A 19,136-nucleotide genomic window follows, 5' to 3' on the forward strand; every position below is an offset into this window, starting at 1 on the left:
TCTGCTTTAAGAAAATGTACTTCAAGCTGAGCACTCGAGTTGGGCAATGACTGGTGTGATTAGCTCAACCAGTTCTGGTTTTAGGCCTGGTTGGAGAAAACTTTAGTTCTGTCAAAACTCTTGAAGATGTACATTTTGAGGGAGCCTGGCCTCAATGCTCTGCTTCCTGATGCTGAAAGAGTGCTTAACGTTGAAAGCTCTGCTACAGCATCAGCCATTTTGTAGGATCAAGTGAAACTGTTTAAGAGAGATTGTGGAGAGACTTGCTTACTGATGCTTTTAAGAGAATGCTTTGTTTCTATACTGCTTGGTACATTGATGCATTTTCCACTTTGGTTCTACAATACATTGGCCCTCATTACGACCCTGGCGGAGAGGGGTTTACGCCAGGGTAATGCATGGCGTACCTCTCCGCCAGATTAGGACTTTCCGTAGCGCCATGGTGATTTTTACGCCCGGATTTTCCGGGCGGAAAAATCCATGGCGCTACGGGTCCCCTCGTTAATTACGCCACCGTGTTCTACGGTGGCGTAATTAACGCCTTCCCCACTCCCATTATACCCTATGGGGCAAAAATGGGAATGGGGAAGGGTAAATGGGGATTGGGGACTTACCGCCCCGCCAAGGTCGGAATGGGGCGGTAAGTCCGCCAACCCCCATGGCGGAGTTGGCAGCTCTGCGCCATGGTCCATGGTGCAAATTGCACCGTGGACCTCCGCCAGGGTCGTAATGAGGGCCAGTGTGTTTGTTATATTCCTTACCAATATTATTTCTTATGGTGGGCACAGTTTGTGTGGTTAAAGAATATTCTAAGGATGGCCCCTATCCATAATGGCTGCCATTGATGGAGCCACATTTGCTTGGGGAAGTCTTTACCCATTTTTATAAGTTTGGCCAGGATGGCTTGGGTGCACTAAATACGTCATGTCCACCTCTATAAAGATAGAGAAAAGACTGCCTGTTGTGTTCTTTTTCCTTCAGGCACTAGTGCCGTCAAACGGGGATCGGCAAGCGGGTCCAGAATGGGTGCCTTCTGAAGGGACAGCATGTTCCAAGGCTGCCCCATACCTCATAGCCTGTCTGCAGCTCTCAGAACAACAAGTGCTATAATGCTGAGGCTGAGAACCAGGGCTGGATGATCCCCTTCACTGCTGCCTTTTTGGGACAGACTAACCACTGCCCCACCGGACAGTGCAAGCTTTCCAATCTGCTCAGATAGTTCCATAGTTGCATTATTGACAGCGTTCAGCAGGTGTCATTGCAAGGAAGCAATGGGTAATGACAGTTGGGCTGGAAGCTGTGGGAGCAGAGATGTTGGTTTTGGCTCTATGCATACACACTCTTGGACATTTACTTCTATTATTCAACCTAATAAAGTGATTTGCCCAACATATCACCATTTTGATAAAGTGGGTAACCCAATATCAATCTTTAACTCTCTAAACTAAATACTTCTGAGGAATCTCTGTTCACTGAGTCTGCACACCTTCAAGTGAAGGTGATTTACATGCTAACACAACACAATGATATGATATGACAATGCACTACTCAGGCCCACTTGACCACCTCTCAAGTGCGTCATGCAACCACTCTCCATCTTATTATATCTAGTGCCATGATTTGTCAGTTATAGATCTTGTCATCACAATATAAATAAACTGAGCTGTATTCTCCTGAGTCATATGCTCATGCTTACCAATAACGTACACATTTGAGAAACATGCATCCCTACTTCAACAACCATATGCCCCACACATTCCAATTGTTTTTCTTTGTGATGTTGGTCATTCTTTTGTCTAATGTCATTCTCTTTCCTATCACCTCATTGCCAAACCTCCCCTCCCATTCCACAGAGTAAGGAATGGTAACACCCAGGCAGTGCCAACAAATGCCACCTTTCGGGCAGGGCCAGACTCAGTAAGATCACTACGGTCGTGATGGGTGCATTATATACATTGGATTACATAACATACATCTATATATATTTGTAAATGACACCACTCGATGAAGAAACCAGCTTCTTAGCATATTTGGCATGTGAGAATCTGTACACGTATTTTCTTTCTTTGTTGAGTCAGCAGCCAGGGGATTCCCACTGTCGATTTACTGGCAATGACATCATGGGGCTGCTGCTTAAGGAATATTCCGGCAACCAACTGTTAAGATGGATTTCATAATCTGGCCTGGTGGACAGATTTCAGGAGGCCACCCTAGTTATAGTGAACAGGGGAACGCTGAGAGGGTAGCCAAACCCAATCAAGGTAAACGTGGAGAGTGGTCACAGCTCAGGCTCAGGAGTGAGTTAGTGTGATCAGGAATCCACAATGAGTCCACACAGTAAAATACACAATGATTCTACTTAGACGAGTAAGTACAAAAATACTCTATTTATTGTAGCCCCATAAGACACTAGAAAAATTAAACAAGCAAGTAATATTATCACGCAACACTCAGTTGCCAAACATATATACAGTCACCTTTGGTTTGTAGAAATTCATACAATTCACTTAAACAACTAAAGGAAGGCAAGTAATGATGCATTAAGGGAAACCAGTTCTCAAGAATAAAAGCCCTAACTTTGTAAATCAAATCCCTATGTTGAATGGGGGCTTGTGCCCAAAAGTCACAAAGCTTCTTCTAGGAGAGGGAACCAATGTTACAGGTAAGTAAAATGATGTTCCTATCCTTTAGAACAGCTTTTAGAACAAGCGTTCATTAAGTGATGAAATGGAAAACCAAAGTTTATTCTAAGGTTTATTATAGGGGAGATAGGTGCGGCTGTTTGTATTGCGAGTACTCACCCCTTTGACTTCGATTTTCCTAAGTGCCTAGAAGGGTCGACTGGGAGTCACTGGAGGTAGGGTTTTCCTCTGATGGATCCAGTAGAAGATGCCCAGCAGTGATTCTGGTTGGGTTCAGGAGCTGAGAGAGGGATGTTGAGTGTCCTGTAGAGGGATGTTTTTCAATTAACAAAAACATCCCTCTACAGGACACTCTATCTGACGTAGGAAAGCTGGTAACAGTGATAGCTCAGGGGTAAGGCGTTTGTCTTGGAAGCAAGACAACGCAGTGCATGACAACGCAGTGCAACACAGGTTAGAATCCCGATCCTGTGTGCTAAAACCACTCGCTGGTATTACGCGCGTTATAAAATTATAAATATAGTCACTACACATATGCGATGGTAGGCGCCTCTCCAGTCGAAATTGACGATGACCTACCAGGATAGGATCCCTTGAGGCTGGGAAGCAAAAACTTGACAGGGAGGTTACTTGTAGCATGCGCTGGCTACTACCAAAGTTCCAGGTGAAAACGGGGAACAGCGACACTTCTGTCAATGTCACCAACTGGAGAGCTGGTCGGTCAACCAGGTGGTCCAGGGACAATTCCAAATGCCCAGTAAATGGCTGGAACTTGAGAAGGCGTTGAGACTGGTTGGTCCCACCAGTCCAAGGGTTGAAGCAATGCAGAGGGCCTTCTCAGATCAGGTAGTTCAGCAGGGATTCACTGGGCCAAAGGCAGAAAGGATTGCCAGGCGTCTTTTGGAGTCGTCCATGGATCTTCAGTTGTCTGCTCTTCTACACAGATATTTGGCTCGAACACTGATCTGATGAAATGGCTGCAGGAGTCTGAACACAAATCCTGGCTTGAAGCAAGTCCAAGCCCACCAATGGTAAGGATCTGCACCATTCAAACTGCCACACGTGGTCCAATCAGAGACAACTGTGGGTTTTGTTCATGCACACATCCCAGTCTCTCACGTGCCACAGATGTGGAGTGGGACTAGCCAGCCACACCCACTTCCTGGGTCCACACACACATGGCATGTACTAGCTTGTGAAAACAGCAGCTTTCCCCGGTGAATGCATAATCATACAAGGGATTTCCAGACCTGCGAAGGCAGGAAGAAGGCCAAGAAACAATATGGCCAAAGGACAAACACAAGATCCCATGGCACAGCCATTTTAGAGGCAGAAGACATGTTTAGTAGCCAGACAAACGGGAATATTTACACTACAAATACTGCAGAAATTGTAAGAAATGTATCTGCTGCCACCAGCTTGGCTCTAGGCACATAAACAAGTAACCAGAAATCCCCAGCATAAAAGTCTAGGGCGATACAAACAGAATATTGAGCACCTCTGGTGTGTGCCTTGCTAAATTGAGAAGACATTTGACAGGAGTCCAGGCCAAGGGAAGCAATGGCTGTACAATAAAGATTCATGATCACATTGATACAAGTCTTCGTAAATTTGAATTTTCTCAGTATCCTTCACAGATCATTTGGATTAAGACTTGGAGGGATGAAGGGAGGTGGTTCGATAGTTTAGAAGAGGGGATAACTTTGAGTAAGGAAATATGGTTTTGAGTGAAAGGGTGAAACATGAGAATAATTAAACTTAGCTGCAGTTAAAGAGCCTATCGATCGTAAGCAGGTTTTTAACTACAATACATTTGAAATGGTAGGTTTAGTTAAATGGTCCCTGGGTATAAGTCCGTGTTCCTAATGTATTCTCTTGCGCAATTCACACTAGTGTATTTGTACACATACTTTTCCTGTGCTCTGAACAAGTCTGTCAGTGGAGTCAAACCTGTAAACAGAGATAACTATTAAAGTCTACTAGTTTAGTTTTGTTTATTTATTTATAGAGCGCACCAAACCCAAGGGTATCTGGGCGCTTTTGCTTATGCAATCCAGAAATGTTACAAACATATACATAAAGAGATACGGTTGGCAGTCGACTTTTGTTACAGATCAAGAAAACATGCCTAACAGAAGCAATACTTGCGGAGATCAATATAGTTACAATTATAGTTACAAGAGAGAAAGCAACAAATGCCTAGTGTTACAGATCTAGGCATAAATCCAAGAGGGGCATGTGAAATGTGCTGAGGATGCTTGTTGGCCTTAGTTTTGCTGGGCAAAGAGACAAGCTTTTGTCTTAATTCGGAACAACCAGAAAGAAGGTTCGGCTCTAAGTGCTGTCAGCAGGGAATTTAGCTGCTGGAACCGCCTGCTTTTTGTAGTTTATATTTGGGAATATTTAGGCAGTGTGAGTAGTTGGACCTGGTGGGTCTGGTAGATTGATTTCTGGTGAATTTGTCAACCAGGTATTTTGGGGCAAAATTGGAAAGGCATTTGTGGCTGATCACTAATGTTCTGAATGTGATCCTGTCTTGCACTGGGAGTCAATGGGTATTGCGTCTTGCTGATGAGATTTGTTTAGATCGTGGGATGTTTAGAGCCGTTCTGAGCACGCTGTTTTGAAGCACTTATTTATTCAGGTTACGTTTGTTGGTGCCTAAGTAGAGGGTGTTACAATAGTCCAGTTTTGATATTATAAGTGCTCTGGCCAGTGTGATGCAGCTATTAGTGGACAGAAAGGGTCTACATGCATTGATCAACTTGGAGGTATAGGCTGTTGTTGAAGTGGTTGCATTGACTTGTATTGGTAGGGAGAGGGTGGAGTCCAAATATATGCTTAGAGTTATGACATTGTTGGAGACTTTGATATTGTTTCCATCAATGTTGAAGGAATTGTATTGGGGGTCTAACTTATTAAGTCGAGACCGTGAGCCTATGAGAAGTAACTCAGTCTTATCATTGTTAAGTCAGAGGCCGTGAGAGGCCATCCACGCTTGGATTCTAAGGTAGAGTTCATTCAGGAGTTTGGTATATTTGTCGTAAGAGCCCGTTAGAGTGATGAGGATTTGCGTGTCGTCCGCATAGTTTGTGTAGGTGACACCTAATTCGTCTAAGTGGTTGAACAGTATCTTAGTAAAGATATTGTATAATCTAGGGGAGACACAGCAACCCTGAGGGACTCTGCATGAGATTGGTGCAGATTCAGCCGAGACTATTGGTGAGAAAACCCTCATGGTCCTGTCTGCTAGGAAGGATTGAATCCAGGCGGTGACTTTCGGTGAGAAGGCAGCTGCTGAGCTCAGGTGTTTTGTGAGAATGTTATGGTCGACTAAATCAAAAGCTGCTGATAAATCGAGGAGGAGGGCCAGGTTTACTTCATCTTTTAATTCATCCATCTGGATTTTTAAGTCCAGGAGGGCTGTTTCTGTGCCGTTTCTTGGCCTAAACCCTGATTGACAGAGGCCAAGAAGGTTATTGGATTCAAGGTGATTTTGGATTTGGAGGTATGCCGCTCTATCCAGGATTTTCAAAAGGAACGGCACTGTAGTTATGGGCCTGTAGTTGGTCGGGGTGCTAGGGTCGAGGTTTGGTTTTTTAAGAAGCGGCATACCCCAAGCATATTTAAGATTATTAGGGACTGTACCAGTTTCAAAAGAGGCTTTAATCAGGGACGTAATTTTGCCCCTTCCTTTATGGTCGATGCTGGGCAGATGTCCCCTTGGCATTTAGATGGTTTAAGACTGTTATGATAGCTTCTTCCAGTTAGGTGGTGATCGGGGCAAATTCAAATGGCCGGCAAATTTTGGATGGTGGGGTGTGGAAATCGCTGCGATTTTTAGCTTTAGATTTTAGATTGTAGTACAGCGATTTTGTCTAGTAAGGCTTTTTGAATGTTGGCACACCAGGAGACATTTTTGGTGCTAGATTCTGTCGGTGGAGTAGCTCTTTGGAGCCGGATTTAGCATTTAGTATTCTGTCATTGAAGGTGTCACTTTTGGTTATCTTCCAATTAGCTTCAGAGGATCTTTTGGAGCAACATAAGGCTTTCAGGTCTGAGGTGAACCACTTGTTTAGATGTGCTAGAGGTTTGGCTTCTCGCATTTTTAGCAGAGCGATTTTGTCTGGGACTTGGAGTAAGGTGTGGTTATACTAGAAGGTGAAATGACTGTGGGCCTTGTTATATGTGCACATTGAATGCGATAAGATGTGAGATCTATTAACAGGGATAGTAGCTGTTTAAATTGCTCTTATTAATTCTGATTTATTCCTTGGTGCCTTGGCAAAATACCCACATGCACAGCTACTAATTTGGTTTAAAAGCCACCATCCAATTACACCCCCCAACTCAACCCGTTTGTCCCTCTCTAGCCTCCTCGACAATGTACTCTGCATTTCCCAACAAAATAACGTAATGCACTGCTAGGTAAATCCTTCCTGACACTTCCCCTGAGAAACTAATCAAACATCATCAAACTCTTGTGTTAATGACATTCATTTTGGTCTTATTACAGCGTCACTAGACTCCACTTCCTACGCCTGCCTTGGGGCAGTGATAATCATTCTCCTGCTTAAAATGGAAGCACTGGATCCTCCATTCATACCAACTATTGAATTGTCCCCATCCCGCCCTATCTTTTTTGGAATGGCAGCTTTTTAACGAAATTCATGTTTACTACCCTCAAATAATATTTACAATCCCTTCTAATCAAGTAGTTGCTCAGTGATTACTCATATTTCCAAGTAGGCTAAACTGATGTACCACAACCCTTTACTCTCCATTCCTCTCATCCTAGACCCCCGCCAGCCTTTGGCACTGTCAATCACACCAGGCACCTGTCTAAACTATCTTCAATTGACATTTTTGCTTGAGGTCGCTAATGGACACCCTCCTTCCTTTCTGACCATTCTGTACCAATTCCACAGTGACCATACTGCTAGTAAGAGTGCCCAAATAATCTGTAATGCTAACTTCTCCTCTTCATACAGCACACCATTGCGTCTTCATTTGGAATCTCCCATGATCTAAATGTCGACCAGAGCAGCCTTTTCATTCTGTTTCCCTTCTTTCCCCCAATCCCATAAAACACAATTAGCTTCATTAAGGCCTTCTTATGAACAATTTGCCAGCACTAAATGTATATACTTCCCAGCTTCTGCTCTTCCCACATCGGTCCTACCCCATCATTTTACTTCCTATCATCATTGTCCCATCACCCTCAACCAGTAACATAGCGTTTCACAATGACAACCACATGCATGTGTCCTTACCATAAAAGAGTCCACATCCTTGGCTTTCTTCCATATCCAAAGAATCTTCGTAATACAGCCACACATTACACTTCATTTAACGAAGAGCTTAACGGCTCCCTGCTGTTCTGTTCTGGCTGTGATGGTGCAGGACAGATAAACCTGTCAGCGCGTTACTAGCATTGTTCTTGTTTATTTTAAACTTCCCTCTCAGTTACATTTTGTACTGCTGCTTGTGGTGGGGTTAGTCCTTACCCGCTGCTTGCCTAACTTTGAATACCTTCAGTTTACCCAGTCCACTCTACTTCATACCTTTTCCCAGGAAGTCCTTCAGTGTCCGGCAACAATGACTTCATTGAAAGAGTCATAGCTTCTCCTGAATCTTGGCAGAGGCCCTTACTTTGATTTAACACATGCATTCAATGTTGAACTGTAGATCTGTGATGCTCCAAGCAAGGTGCCAGTGATAACTGGTTACTGCCTGTCGCTGGTGTCCTTACCTGGATGGTCTTCACTTCAGGCATGGAACTCTTTTTGCTGGTCTGCCGCTTTCCTGTATTTATCTAAACCAGGAGACCTTGGTCTGGATGTTATGACCATGCTTTCCCATGTTGGCTGCCCCATGTATGAGACTCTTTCCAAAAAGTCTGACAGATGTTGTCTCAGTGGGCCTCATTACGATCCTGGCGCTAAGGGATTACCGGTACCGTTAAGGGTACCGGTACCGGTAATCCCTTAGCGCCTGATTACGAGGTCCCTTTGCGGGTTCCCACCTTAACGGCTGGTTTTACCAGCCGTTAAGGAATGGACCCGCAAAGGGACCTTGGTGCTAATTACGGTACCGCAATTTCCGGTACCGTAATTACCGCCTTCCCCATTCCCATTATGCCCTATGGGGCAAAAATGGGAATGGGGAAGGGCCATGGAGGAAGGGGGAATTACCACCCGCCAACTTTGTAATGGGTTGGTAATTCCCCCTTTTTAAATGGCGGAGTCGGTAAGTTACTGGCATGGACCATGGGGCTATTAGCACCATGGTTTTCCGCCTGGGTCGTAATGAGGCCCAGTGTCTTTGTATGCCACTTAAATGGAAATCCCAGCATATCTTCAGACTGTTCAGTGACTTTGACCTGATTATTTGGAGGGAGGTCTTTTACACCACACTCACAAGCTTAACCTATTTTATGTAGGGAGCTCTGGTCAGTCCTTAAGGCTACCAGTGCAGAGTGTTTCTCTCCACCATTTAAGTCTGTTGTAGCACTACTACCTCCCTTAACGAGGTTAGTGCAGGAAGCCTTGCTGTCCCATGCTTTCTAGAGAATGGGTGCTTTTCTCAGACTAAGTGAAGCCCAGAAAGGCTGGTGGCAGTGGTACCTTATTATCACCTTTTTGGATGCACTTGTGTGTACCTCTTTATTTGTACATCATGGCCTCATATTGGTGCACTCAAGTGCTCGAGGTTGCTGGCCATTTTGCCCTGTCTTTATGCTTCACTATCCTTTTGGCTGTCTTCCTCCCAGACGTGGGTAGGATGTGCCCACATATAGGCATCCTTGGGCAGACTCTGGCCAGCACCTGGGAAGTAGTCGCTTTGTGTGGTAGGAACCGGTTCTGGCTAGGTATGAGACTGCAGACAACCCCAGTACACAACATGGACTCTGTGTGTGGTAATGGCTGTACCTTAGCTAGCTGTCCATCATTGGAGAACTGCCCAGAGGATTGAATGCAAGAGGTTCATTAGTAAATTGTCTACGGGCCCCTACTCCCAGGATATTTTTGACTCTTTGGAGGACTGCTGCTCTGACCACCATTGGACAACCCCTCCACAGTCAACTGGGGAGATCTTCCAGAGTGCCTCCATCCGTTGAACTGGCAGGCCTATCCTTTTCTGCATCCTGCTTTGCCAAGGTCTTCCTCTTGAAGCTTTGGAGAGTCGAGGTCCTGTATCTGGAGCACAGCATCAGAAATGGGGACCTTTCCTGTTGTTGGGATCTCATGCAGCCTGGTTTTACGAAACGTGCAGTGCTTCCTCAAAGTGAGCCCGGAACATTACTGGTCTACAACTTCTGTCATCTACCAAGCAAGGTATTCCCAATGGATCCTGAGTACTGTTGTTCTTAATCATTTTTCCTCCTAGCTCTGTGTAGGTTCATGGGAGTTGTTGCAGAGGTCGTCCTTCAACTATAGCCAACCCGAGCCTGGTGGTGATCTGTTTCCTGAAGGTCCCTGGCAGAGACTGCAATTGCTACATTTTGCAGCTGTTGTAGTTGTCATCCAAAGTCCACTCTGCACCTGTGATTCCTGAGCCTTCAATTCAGGAAATGATGCTCACAGCAGATGTCCCCAATGGCCCTAGTTTACCTGTGTTCCTGTTTGTCTCGATCAGAGTTCAAGGGACTGGTTGCTTAACTGTTTTGATGCCTCCGTGTTCCCCCTTCATTCTAGCCGGTGTACAGTCCTAACCTGCAGCAAACCTTGGCCGGGCTTTTGGTGGTGCAACCTGGGAGGACTGGGAAAGGAATATGGCCCTTCCCCACAAGGGACACCTGACTTTGATATATGACAATTCTGTATTGGTTCTATCCCCATTGCTTCATATGGGAGAACTGGGACTAACTTTGTACACTTCCCCTAAGTAGCCATAATCTAGATACTCACCTTGAACATTGATTAACTATGTTCTTAGAATAAGGCTTATACTCATTAAGGTTAGTACTGAGTGTTGGTGTTGCCTTATAATATTATACGGTCTGGGATATATTGTCTAACAGCTTTTCACCTACTTTGGGGTATTGTTAGTGTTGCTATTAAACAATGTGTATTTTAAAGTGCAGCGTGTGTCCTCTTTTGGACCCAAAACTGTGATAATATATTTGTATGTATGGTTTTACTAAACTATTAGAAACTTTGAATTAATGCTTATGCATTGCTAAATACATGTTTTGTGTGGGAGTCTGGTGCTTGACACTCTGCTGTGTATGTTATTTGTACGTTGCACCAAACCCTTGGTCTCCTTATTGTACTCTTTACTGCTCAGCCTCATTACCAAGTGTGACAGTCTGGTTAGACTTGTGTGTGAAACCTTTGCAGGTCCTCTAATGTTTGCTTCCCAGTATCCTAAACCAGTGGTGATTCAGTATAACCTAACAGCTGCCTGTCTGTTACAATCCAAGGCCTAGCTCCAGCTAAATGTCTTTCATTGCAAGGTTTAGTTGGACTAGCACTTTAAAGCCAAGGAGCCCCACCGCCAATTGGAAAGGTTCAGAGTGTTGCATATAAAACATGAGTAGGCTTTCCTTATTCCAGTGAAAGCCGATAAACATCGGAAAACATCCCCGGAAGAAAAAGTGCATCCTAGGTTTAAACTGAAAAACACTGTTTACCCCATCGCAGTGGTGCCTTAGTGTGAGCATGGATGGGAGGAAGTTTGGGGGTGAAGGGGTGGCTGGAGAGGGGGCTTGGTAGACAATAGGAAAAGGGCCCTACTCCACCCCATGTATGCTTGTTTGCTTTCTCACATTGCTTCCCCCCTTGTCCCATGACCTTATTAAAAAACACTGCACATTCAATGTTACATTGGTTTCTTTGTAAAAACAAATATTTGTAGTTGTATGTGGTCAGAGCTATTTTGAGACATTTTAGACATTTTTCTGGCTGCCAATTCATGTCTTAAATTGGCTAAAATTCCTCAAAAAAGCACTTGACCACTACAAGTATTTTTATTCACAAAAAATGGCTTAACATGTGGCCACGGTGCCACTGTCACCTTCCAACCTCATGTGGCAGTATAGAGCACCCAAAATAATCCTCATCTCCAACAAAGTGAGGGTTCCCGGGCAAATCATTTTATCACACTATGCCTTACCTGGTTAAAAATAGAAGTCTCTACAATGTGGAAAGGTCGTTTCCACAAATCAAAGCATTCAGGGGAAGACAAGAAAGGGCAAGGATGGGAAGAGTCCCTGAAAAGGTATTGCATTAGTTACTATAATAATTTTGACTTGTAGAAATGTTAGACTTTACTCGATTAACACGTTCATCTTTATTCTCTGGAAAGTGTTCATAACATCTTGCTCTGAGAGACATTACCCTACTTATGCACGCAATGAAACAATAAAAGGATATTTGTGAGTTTACATTGGAAAAAACAGTTCTCCATGATTTTTTGAAGGGGTCAAATGGGAAAACACTGATAAACACAGATGCTTACAATGTTTGAAAATACTGGAGAAACACCCCCAGAACTAAATAAAAATAAACCCCTAAAACAGGAAACCCTAACATGAATTTAGCATAACGCTCTTCCCACTATTACCCCAAATAACATGCAAAACCCACTTGGCACCAGCCCATCCAAACAACGACATTGGCGTGGAATCTAGATCGCCCACTGCCAGGCATCTCCTTAAAAGAGACCATCATTTGGTGGGTCTCGACCTACTTTTTCATTAATTCTTAAATGACAACTGAAGTTCTCCTGCTTGTGACCACCAAGAACACCTTGCTTGCTGCATGCTTTTTAACGAAAAGTTAAAGTTGAACCAGCAGTTCAATCCCAAAGCACCTTCATCATCACTTGGCAAAATTGAAAGCAATTTGCGCATTTTGTAAGCATATCCTCCCTGCAACCTGGCGAAAGCCATATCATTGCCTTTACGTCTATAAAGGACCCCAAACTCACCTTATACCAGGTACCACCTCATAAGTGACGATCATTTTAAAGTTTATTTTTCTGCTCCTCAAAGATAATCCATGAGCTCAGTGTTTTTCAATGGAGTGCTAAAGAATATCCTCCATCACCACTTTCAAAGTATGCGGGATTTGCAGACATCAAACAAGCACATTATGTACCTTCCATTGCCCCTTTACCATAAACAGCATACAATGTTAACCTGGATACAACCCCAACCTGTCTTTATTCTCATGGACCCAAAGCACATATGAGAATAGAAGTTATAATAATCTTGACATGTATGTACATATTGCACATAGCTTCGAATTAATATATCCCCTCCCCGTTTCACAGGGTACTCTAACGGCAACAAATGGGCATTGGTGTTCTGTAGACCAGGTTTTGCTGCCTGTCCAAAACTGGAGCAGCTTTTCCATATAGAGTGGATACGCACTCCTAGGCCAAATCCATTGACTGCATTCTATTATATGTGTCGGGTGAAACAGCCACACCCAATGCAATATCAGTGGGGTTATGTTTTTTTATTAGAAAGAAAGTCCAAGTGGATTCCACCAATTTCTTTTTTACTGCCTAAACATTAAAGTGCCATTAACAAAACCAAAAATATAAAACCACTGTTTGATATTGGTTGATTAACAAAAGCTATTACATACTTTATTTCTTTTTCTTTTAAACATATTTGTCATTTTCAAACAAGTATATGCAAGATAATACAATACAAAGTAATATATAACTTTTTTAAAATGCTTATTTTAGCATATAGAACTATTAAGTCAACCAAGCCCCAAACATTAATCATAAACTAATTGAATACATACTTATTGGGACAATAATTACAAATTGTAATAACATTAATTCAACTACAAAATGATTGTACCTACCCCTACCTAAGCCCAGCTGCCTGGCTCCGGATAGGCTATTGGTGTTACTTCTTGGCCTATAAGGCACCGGCAGGCATAAAGCCGGCCCACCTCACCAAGGCACAGGAAACAAGGCTGCCTCCTGTCACCAGCCTTCTGCTTCTGCCGGAATCCCTTTGTGGCTTACCCCAGCACCCATGCGCCTTAAAGGTAACATTAAAGCCTAGTGGCTGGCATTTTGTGACTCTCTTTAAAAATCCCTAAACCTGTCTGCATTTAACTTGTGCTTCGTACCCAGTACACCCTCCCAATCTACTCCCACCAACAGCTGCCGAAGCCAAGGACTTCTCTGCACTAAGGCCTGCCGCTCACCATGCTCCCGTTTGTGACTGTAACATATCATCTGCCTGCATAGTGCTTTTATATGACCCCCCATTTTTGCGAGTTGATGAATAGACAAATGTACCCTACATGCTGCATCCACTGAATTATTGCCTAACTATTAATCTATTTGACCTAGACTGATGAAAGTAACAACAGCGCCTACTATTATTGTATGATCAGCCCTTATAGGGGTCTATAGCATTTAGCTGAACCATCACTGCTTCACCAGTCATATGTACTCATAGCCTTCACTGTGCCCGCCATATTTAGACTTACCTTCATTGCTTCAAATAATTACATGCATCTTAATCTATTATTGTTACTAGGCTACATTGACCAGCCTAGATGTGCCCTGCGCCTACAATTGCATTTAGCCTATGTGTGTTTTGCACTGACTAGCCTAGATGTGCCTTGCGCCCACAATTACATTTAGCCTATGTGTGTTTTGCATTGACTAGCCTAGATGTGCCCTGCGCCTACAATTGCATTTAGCCTATGTGTGTTTTGCATTGACTAGCTTAGATGTGCCCTGCGCCTACAACTGCATTTAGCTTATATGTGTTTTGCATTGACTAGCCTAGATGTGTTCTAACTACAACATAGGCTAGGTATAGCACAGAAGTCCCGTCCCCCCTTCATCTATACTGAATCAACACTTAGATGTTAGTATGTCCTCAGCATAGTTTGACAATGACCTCTGCCTACTTGACTAAACTAGCCCAGACGGCACTACTTACCTTTGCCATCATAGCCATTATGACCACTGCCATCATAACAAACCCTCCTAAGGATAGAAATCTGAGACTTAGGTCTAGATTGTCTCCTATCTATGAACCTTATAGAAACTTCCCTAACAACGTCAATAATCGAACAACTACCCGGTGTAAGAACCCCTTCTCCACACTAACGCAAACTACTAATATACCACAGACAAAACTCCCCCTAAAAATCACACTTCCCGAGATACCCTCTCTCGCAATAGCTCCACCCAACCCAAACTCATCCCGATAACTATCCAGGACACACCCAACATAACTACTATATCCGGAGCCTTCATCAACGCTAGATCACTAGTAGCCCACGCCACAGAAATAGCAGACACCCTATCCACCAACAACCTCGACCTCCTAGCGATTACCGAATCCTGGCTGCATGAAGCAGCAGGCCCAGCACTCTCAATAGCCATCCCAGAAAAATACCAAATAATCAGAATGGACAGATCCACCAACAGAGGATGCGGTCTGGCCATCATAGCCAAGACTGACCTTGAGCTAAGACTATCAACCCAAACTTCTCTCAAATCCTGCGAACTCCTCACAGCCAAATTGCCCATCTCTAACTGTCGTACCTTAACCATCTACCTGATCTATAGGCCACCCGGCCCCGTTGGCTCTTTCGAGGCAGATTTATCCAGCATCTTAGCTAACAACACTAAGGAAACCTCCAAAATACTATTACTAGGCGATCTGAATCTTGGTCTCAATGATCCTGATGACAAACCAGCTCAAGCCGTAGCCAATATGCTTGATGAACACGGCCTTCTCCAAAAAGTGCTCACCCCCACCCACAACAAAGGTAGGACCTTGGACTGGATCGCCACACTGAACTGCGATACCACCATCTCCAAAACTACCCCTCAACACTGGACAGACCACCACCTCATCGACTTCACTCTCTCACTCCATAAAGAAGTCAATGGGAAGAAAATAATGGCACCACCACTGCCCACTAGAGCAAAGAAAAACATAACGCCTGACAACCTCCTACCACTACTGTTGCCAACCCTTAATGCTCTCCCCGACAACCTACACCCAGAGTGCCTAGTAGAAAGCTACAACAATGCCATGAAGACAGGACTAGACACTATTGCCCCTCTAAAACTGCAAAAGAGTAAACAACAAGCCCACCTCAACGCATGGTTTACCCCCCATCTGAAAGAACTAAGAATGGAAAAAAGGAAACTAGAAACTCAATGGCGCAATACCCCCACAGAAGAGAACAAACTACAGCTTAAACAACTCGGAAACAACTACAAAAAAGAAATCCTACTCACCAAAAAGAACCTTTTCAATGAAAGAATCAAAAACTCCAGCTCCAATACCAGGGAACTATTCGCGATCCTTAGAGAACTGAAATCCCTCATGCCCCCACCAGATAATATAACCAAAGACAAACAATGGTGCACCAGTGTCCAAAACGCCCTAAACAACACAATCAAAACTCTCCAAACAAAAATTGCACTAAAAAAAAGACTCCATAACCACTAACGACTACTCACCACCTAGCATCCCTGCCAAAATAACTAACCAGGCCGAAACCTCTTCAGATTCGCTAAAATCTCCATACCAGAAACAGAAAAGGTCATCGCCTCTCTCAAACTCTCCAACTGCAAAGGCGACAACTGCCCACCCCAGATAATAAAGGACGCAGCCAGGTACTTAGCTCCCTTTATAACCAAATTGATCAACGCATCCTTCTCCTCCAACACCATACCAAGCAACCTCAAACAATCCTGGGTTCTGCCACTCCTCAAGAAGCAAACCCTAGACCCCGCTATCCCTACCAACTACAGGCCCATTACCACAGTGCCATTCCTGCTAAAGATAATAGACAGAGTAGCATACTTACAAATCCAGCAATATCTAGAAACCATCAAACTCTTAGGTGCCCGCCAATCCGGATTCAGACCGCAACACGGCACAGAAACCACCTTAATCGACCTCAAAACCAAAATCAATGAGATTAACGACAAAGGAAACACTGCCATGCTTCTCCTCCTTGATCTGTCAGCAGCCTTCGACCTGGTAGATCACACAGTCCTGTGGAAACACCTGGCTTCGGCTGCCCACTTCTCAAAAGAGGCCATAGCCTGGATCCAATCATTTTTGGACAATCGTACCATGAGAGTCTTCTCCTCACTAACCTCAGCAGACCCCATCAAAATAACCTGCGGTGTCCCCCAAGGATCCTGCATCTCCCCCACCCTCTACAATATCTTTACCAAGCCCTTATTTGACAAGTTGGGCAAACTGGGTGTCTCATACACTAACAATGCAGATGACACCCAGATTCTCATACCCCTTTCGGGCAACTTCGACTCAGATACGGCCTTGGTAAACAAAATATACCTCATCATTCAGGCATGGATGGCCACACACGTCCTATGCCTGAATGATGAGAAAACCGAAATACTGCTCTTCGGATCCAACATCAACCTAAAAAAACTCAGTCCTGACTACAAGGCCTTCAACATAGACGGCAACACTATCACAGTCTCCAAAACTGTGAAAACTCTAGCTTTCACCTTGACTCAGCCATGTCACTAAAAAAACAAGTGAACTCTTTAGCATCCTCTACGGCTTACACGTGCAAGCTCATCAGGGCAAGTAGAGCATTCCTCTCCCAAGCTAGCTGCATTACCATCGCCAATGCCTTTATACTATCCAGACTCGACTACTGCAATGCCATGTATCTAGGAGCCAACAAATACATGACAGACAAGCTCCAAACTCTGCAAAATAACGCACTCAGGACAGCCTTTAACCTACCTCACAAGGAACACATATCCAACAAAAGAAGAGAACAAAAATGGCTCAAAATCTGCGACCGCATCTCACTCAAAACAGCATCACTCACCTTCAAATGCTTAAACAACGCTGCCCCCCCCCCCCCTACCTGGCAAACAGAATAGTAAAAAGAACCTCCACCAGACCCACGAGGATGACCAACGCTTACTGCCTACAGGTACCCAAATTCAGACATAAGAAAACAGGCGGTAGCAGCTTCCCTGTCATGGCAGCCCAACACTGGAATGCCCGCCCTCTCAACATCAGAACTGACCAATCCTATTACAGTTTTAGGCGAAACACCCTCACCTGGTTACGCTCCAACGATCCCATGACTGAACAATGCCCCTGCACCTAGCCTACCTCACTGTATATATGTATATAAACTGACCTGCTAAATGTACAATACTGTATGTATATTTGTATATATGCCTACTTAACAGACCCTGTAAGTAATGTAATGCTCTGCTCACCATTGAACTGTTTCCTACCCTGTAACCAAGTCTTTATGTATACTTACTCCTCTGTTCTCTGTTGCGCCCTGTTACCTCTGGGTTTTGCGCGCTATATCAAATAAATAAACAAACAAACAAACAAATTGTCCATATTTCTAAATACATATTTTATTTCTTAAGCTTATCTGAATCGTTATTTGCTGTGTCCTGACTCCCTCATCACCTTCTGGTGGGTTTCATCAGGGCGCTGTTCACCCAAGCAGATTCACAGTGAGAAAGTGGCCCCTTGGACAGCGTTTGGTACATCTGTGTCCATAATCAGAATCCCGCTGGCCTCCCCTATATTTAAGGGGGCGTCTGAGGAGGCAAAAATAGGCTCCACTAATAGGGATTTCCAGAGCACAAACTCTCCCTCGAATCTGAATGTGGAGTTCGAGTTGCGCAATGATTTGAGGGTGAAAAAAGGGCATTCATACACTCTCTCTCTCTCTCTCTCACATCTTGGAGAGGGGTCCACCTTTTGCCAAGATGTTGGCACCATTTGGAAGCCGCAACTTCACTCGAGGGGCTTGGGCAACCAATCCGAAGCCCTGAATCTACCGTACCAAACTTGAAGCTTTGTAAAAGGCCCAGTTCACTCAATGGTCACTCAAAAATCATCTCCCAGATGTGGATTCAGCCTCGAATCCCAGACATCCTATTCACGCAACCAGCTGGATCCCACCATGGCTGCCCTGAGCCATCAACCTGGCACTGCCATTTATGCCCACACAAGGTAAACAAAGACAAACAGAAGACACTCGCTGAAATTCCAAAACAAAAAAAGTGTTGTGGTGTAAATGTCTGTAGCACCTGGCAGTCATCTAAAAATACATAAAAGGCAGCCACGAGCCAGTGATGAGGGGGCCCCGCTCCCCGTAAAAGCCCATAGGGCGCATTCGCTTTTATTCCATAATGTATAGGATGAAGTACTCTGACCTATCCGTATCTAGGAGGCTGATCTTCAATGAGGGCTGCTGTGCCACTCTAAGACACAGGTGCATATGGGAGTTCAATGCTGTTCACAGTCGAATTAAGTGTGGAATGCTCAGTGCCCTGTCCTGTACCCCATTCCAATGCACCCAGTGTGTCCAGTCTCAGTTTTACAACATACAAGTGTCCCATACCACTTTGGTCTGTGTTGGATTTACATTTGTATATCTTCCATCCATACTGGAATCGGGAATGAGTGAGCATATGTTGTATTTGGTCATCATTAAATCGTTGCACAATACGACTGCAGTC

The 19,136-nt window shown here is 44.2% G+C and overlaps 1 protein-coding gene across 6 annotated transcripts in view; it reads left to right on the top strand.

The window, feature by feature from the left end:
* The window catches only part of SGCE (sarcoglycan epsilon), a 449,332-nt gene that overhangs the window by 393,081 nt on the left and 37,115 nt on the right, over window positions 1-19,136 (top strand). The window lies entirely within an intron of this gene.

This window comes from Ambystoma mexicanum, chromosome 2q (genome assembly GCF_040938575.1).
Source record: "Ambystoma mexicanum isolate Mex_15411 chromosome 2q, UKY_AmexF1_1, whole genome shotgun sequence".
Classification (NCBI taxonomy): Eukaryota; Metazoa; Chordata; class Amphibia; order Caudata; family Ambystomatidae; genus Ambystoma; species Ambystoma mexicanum.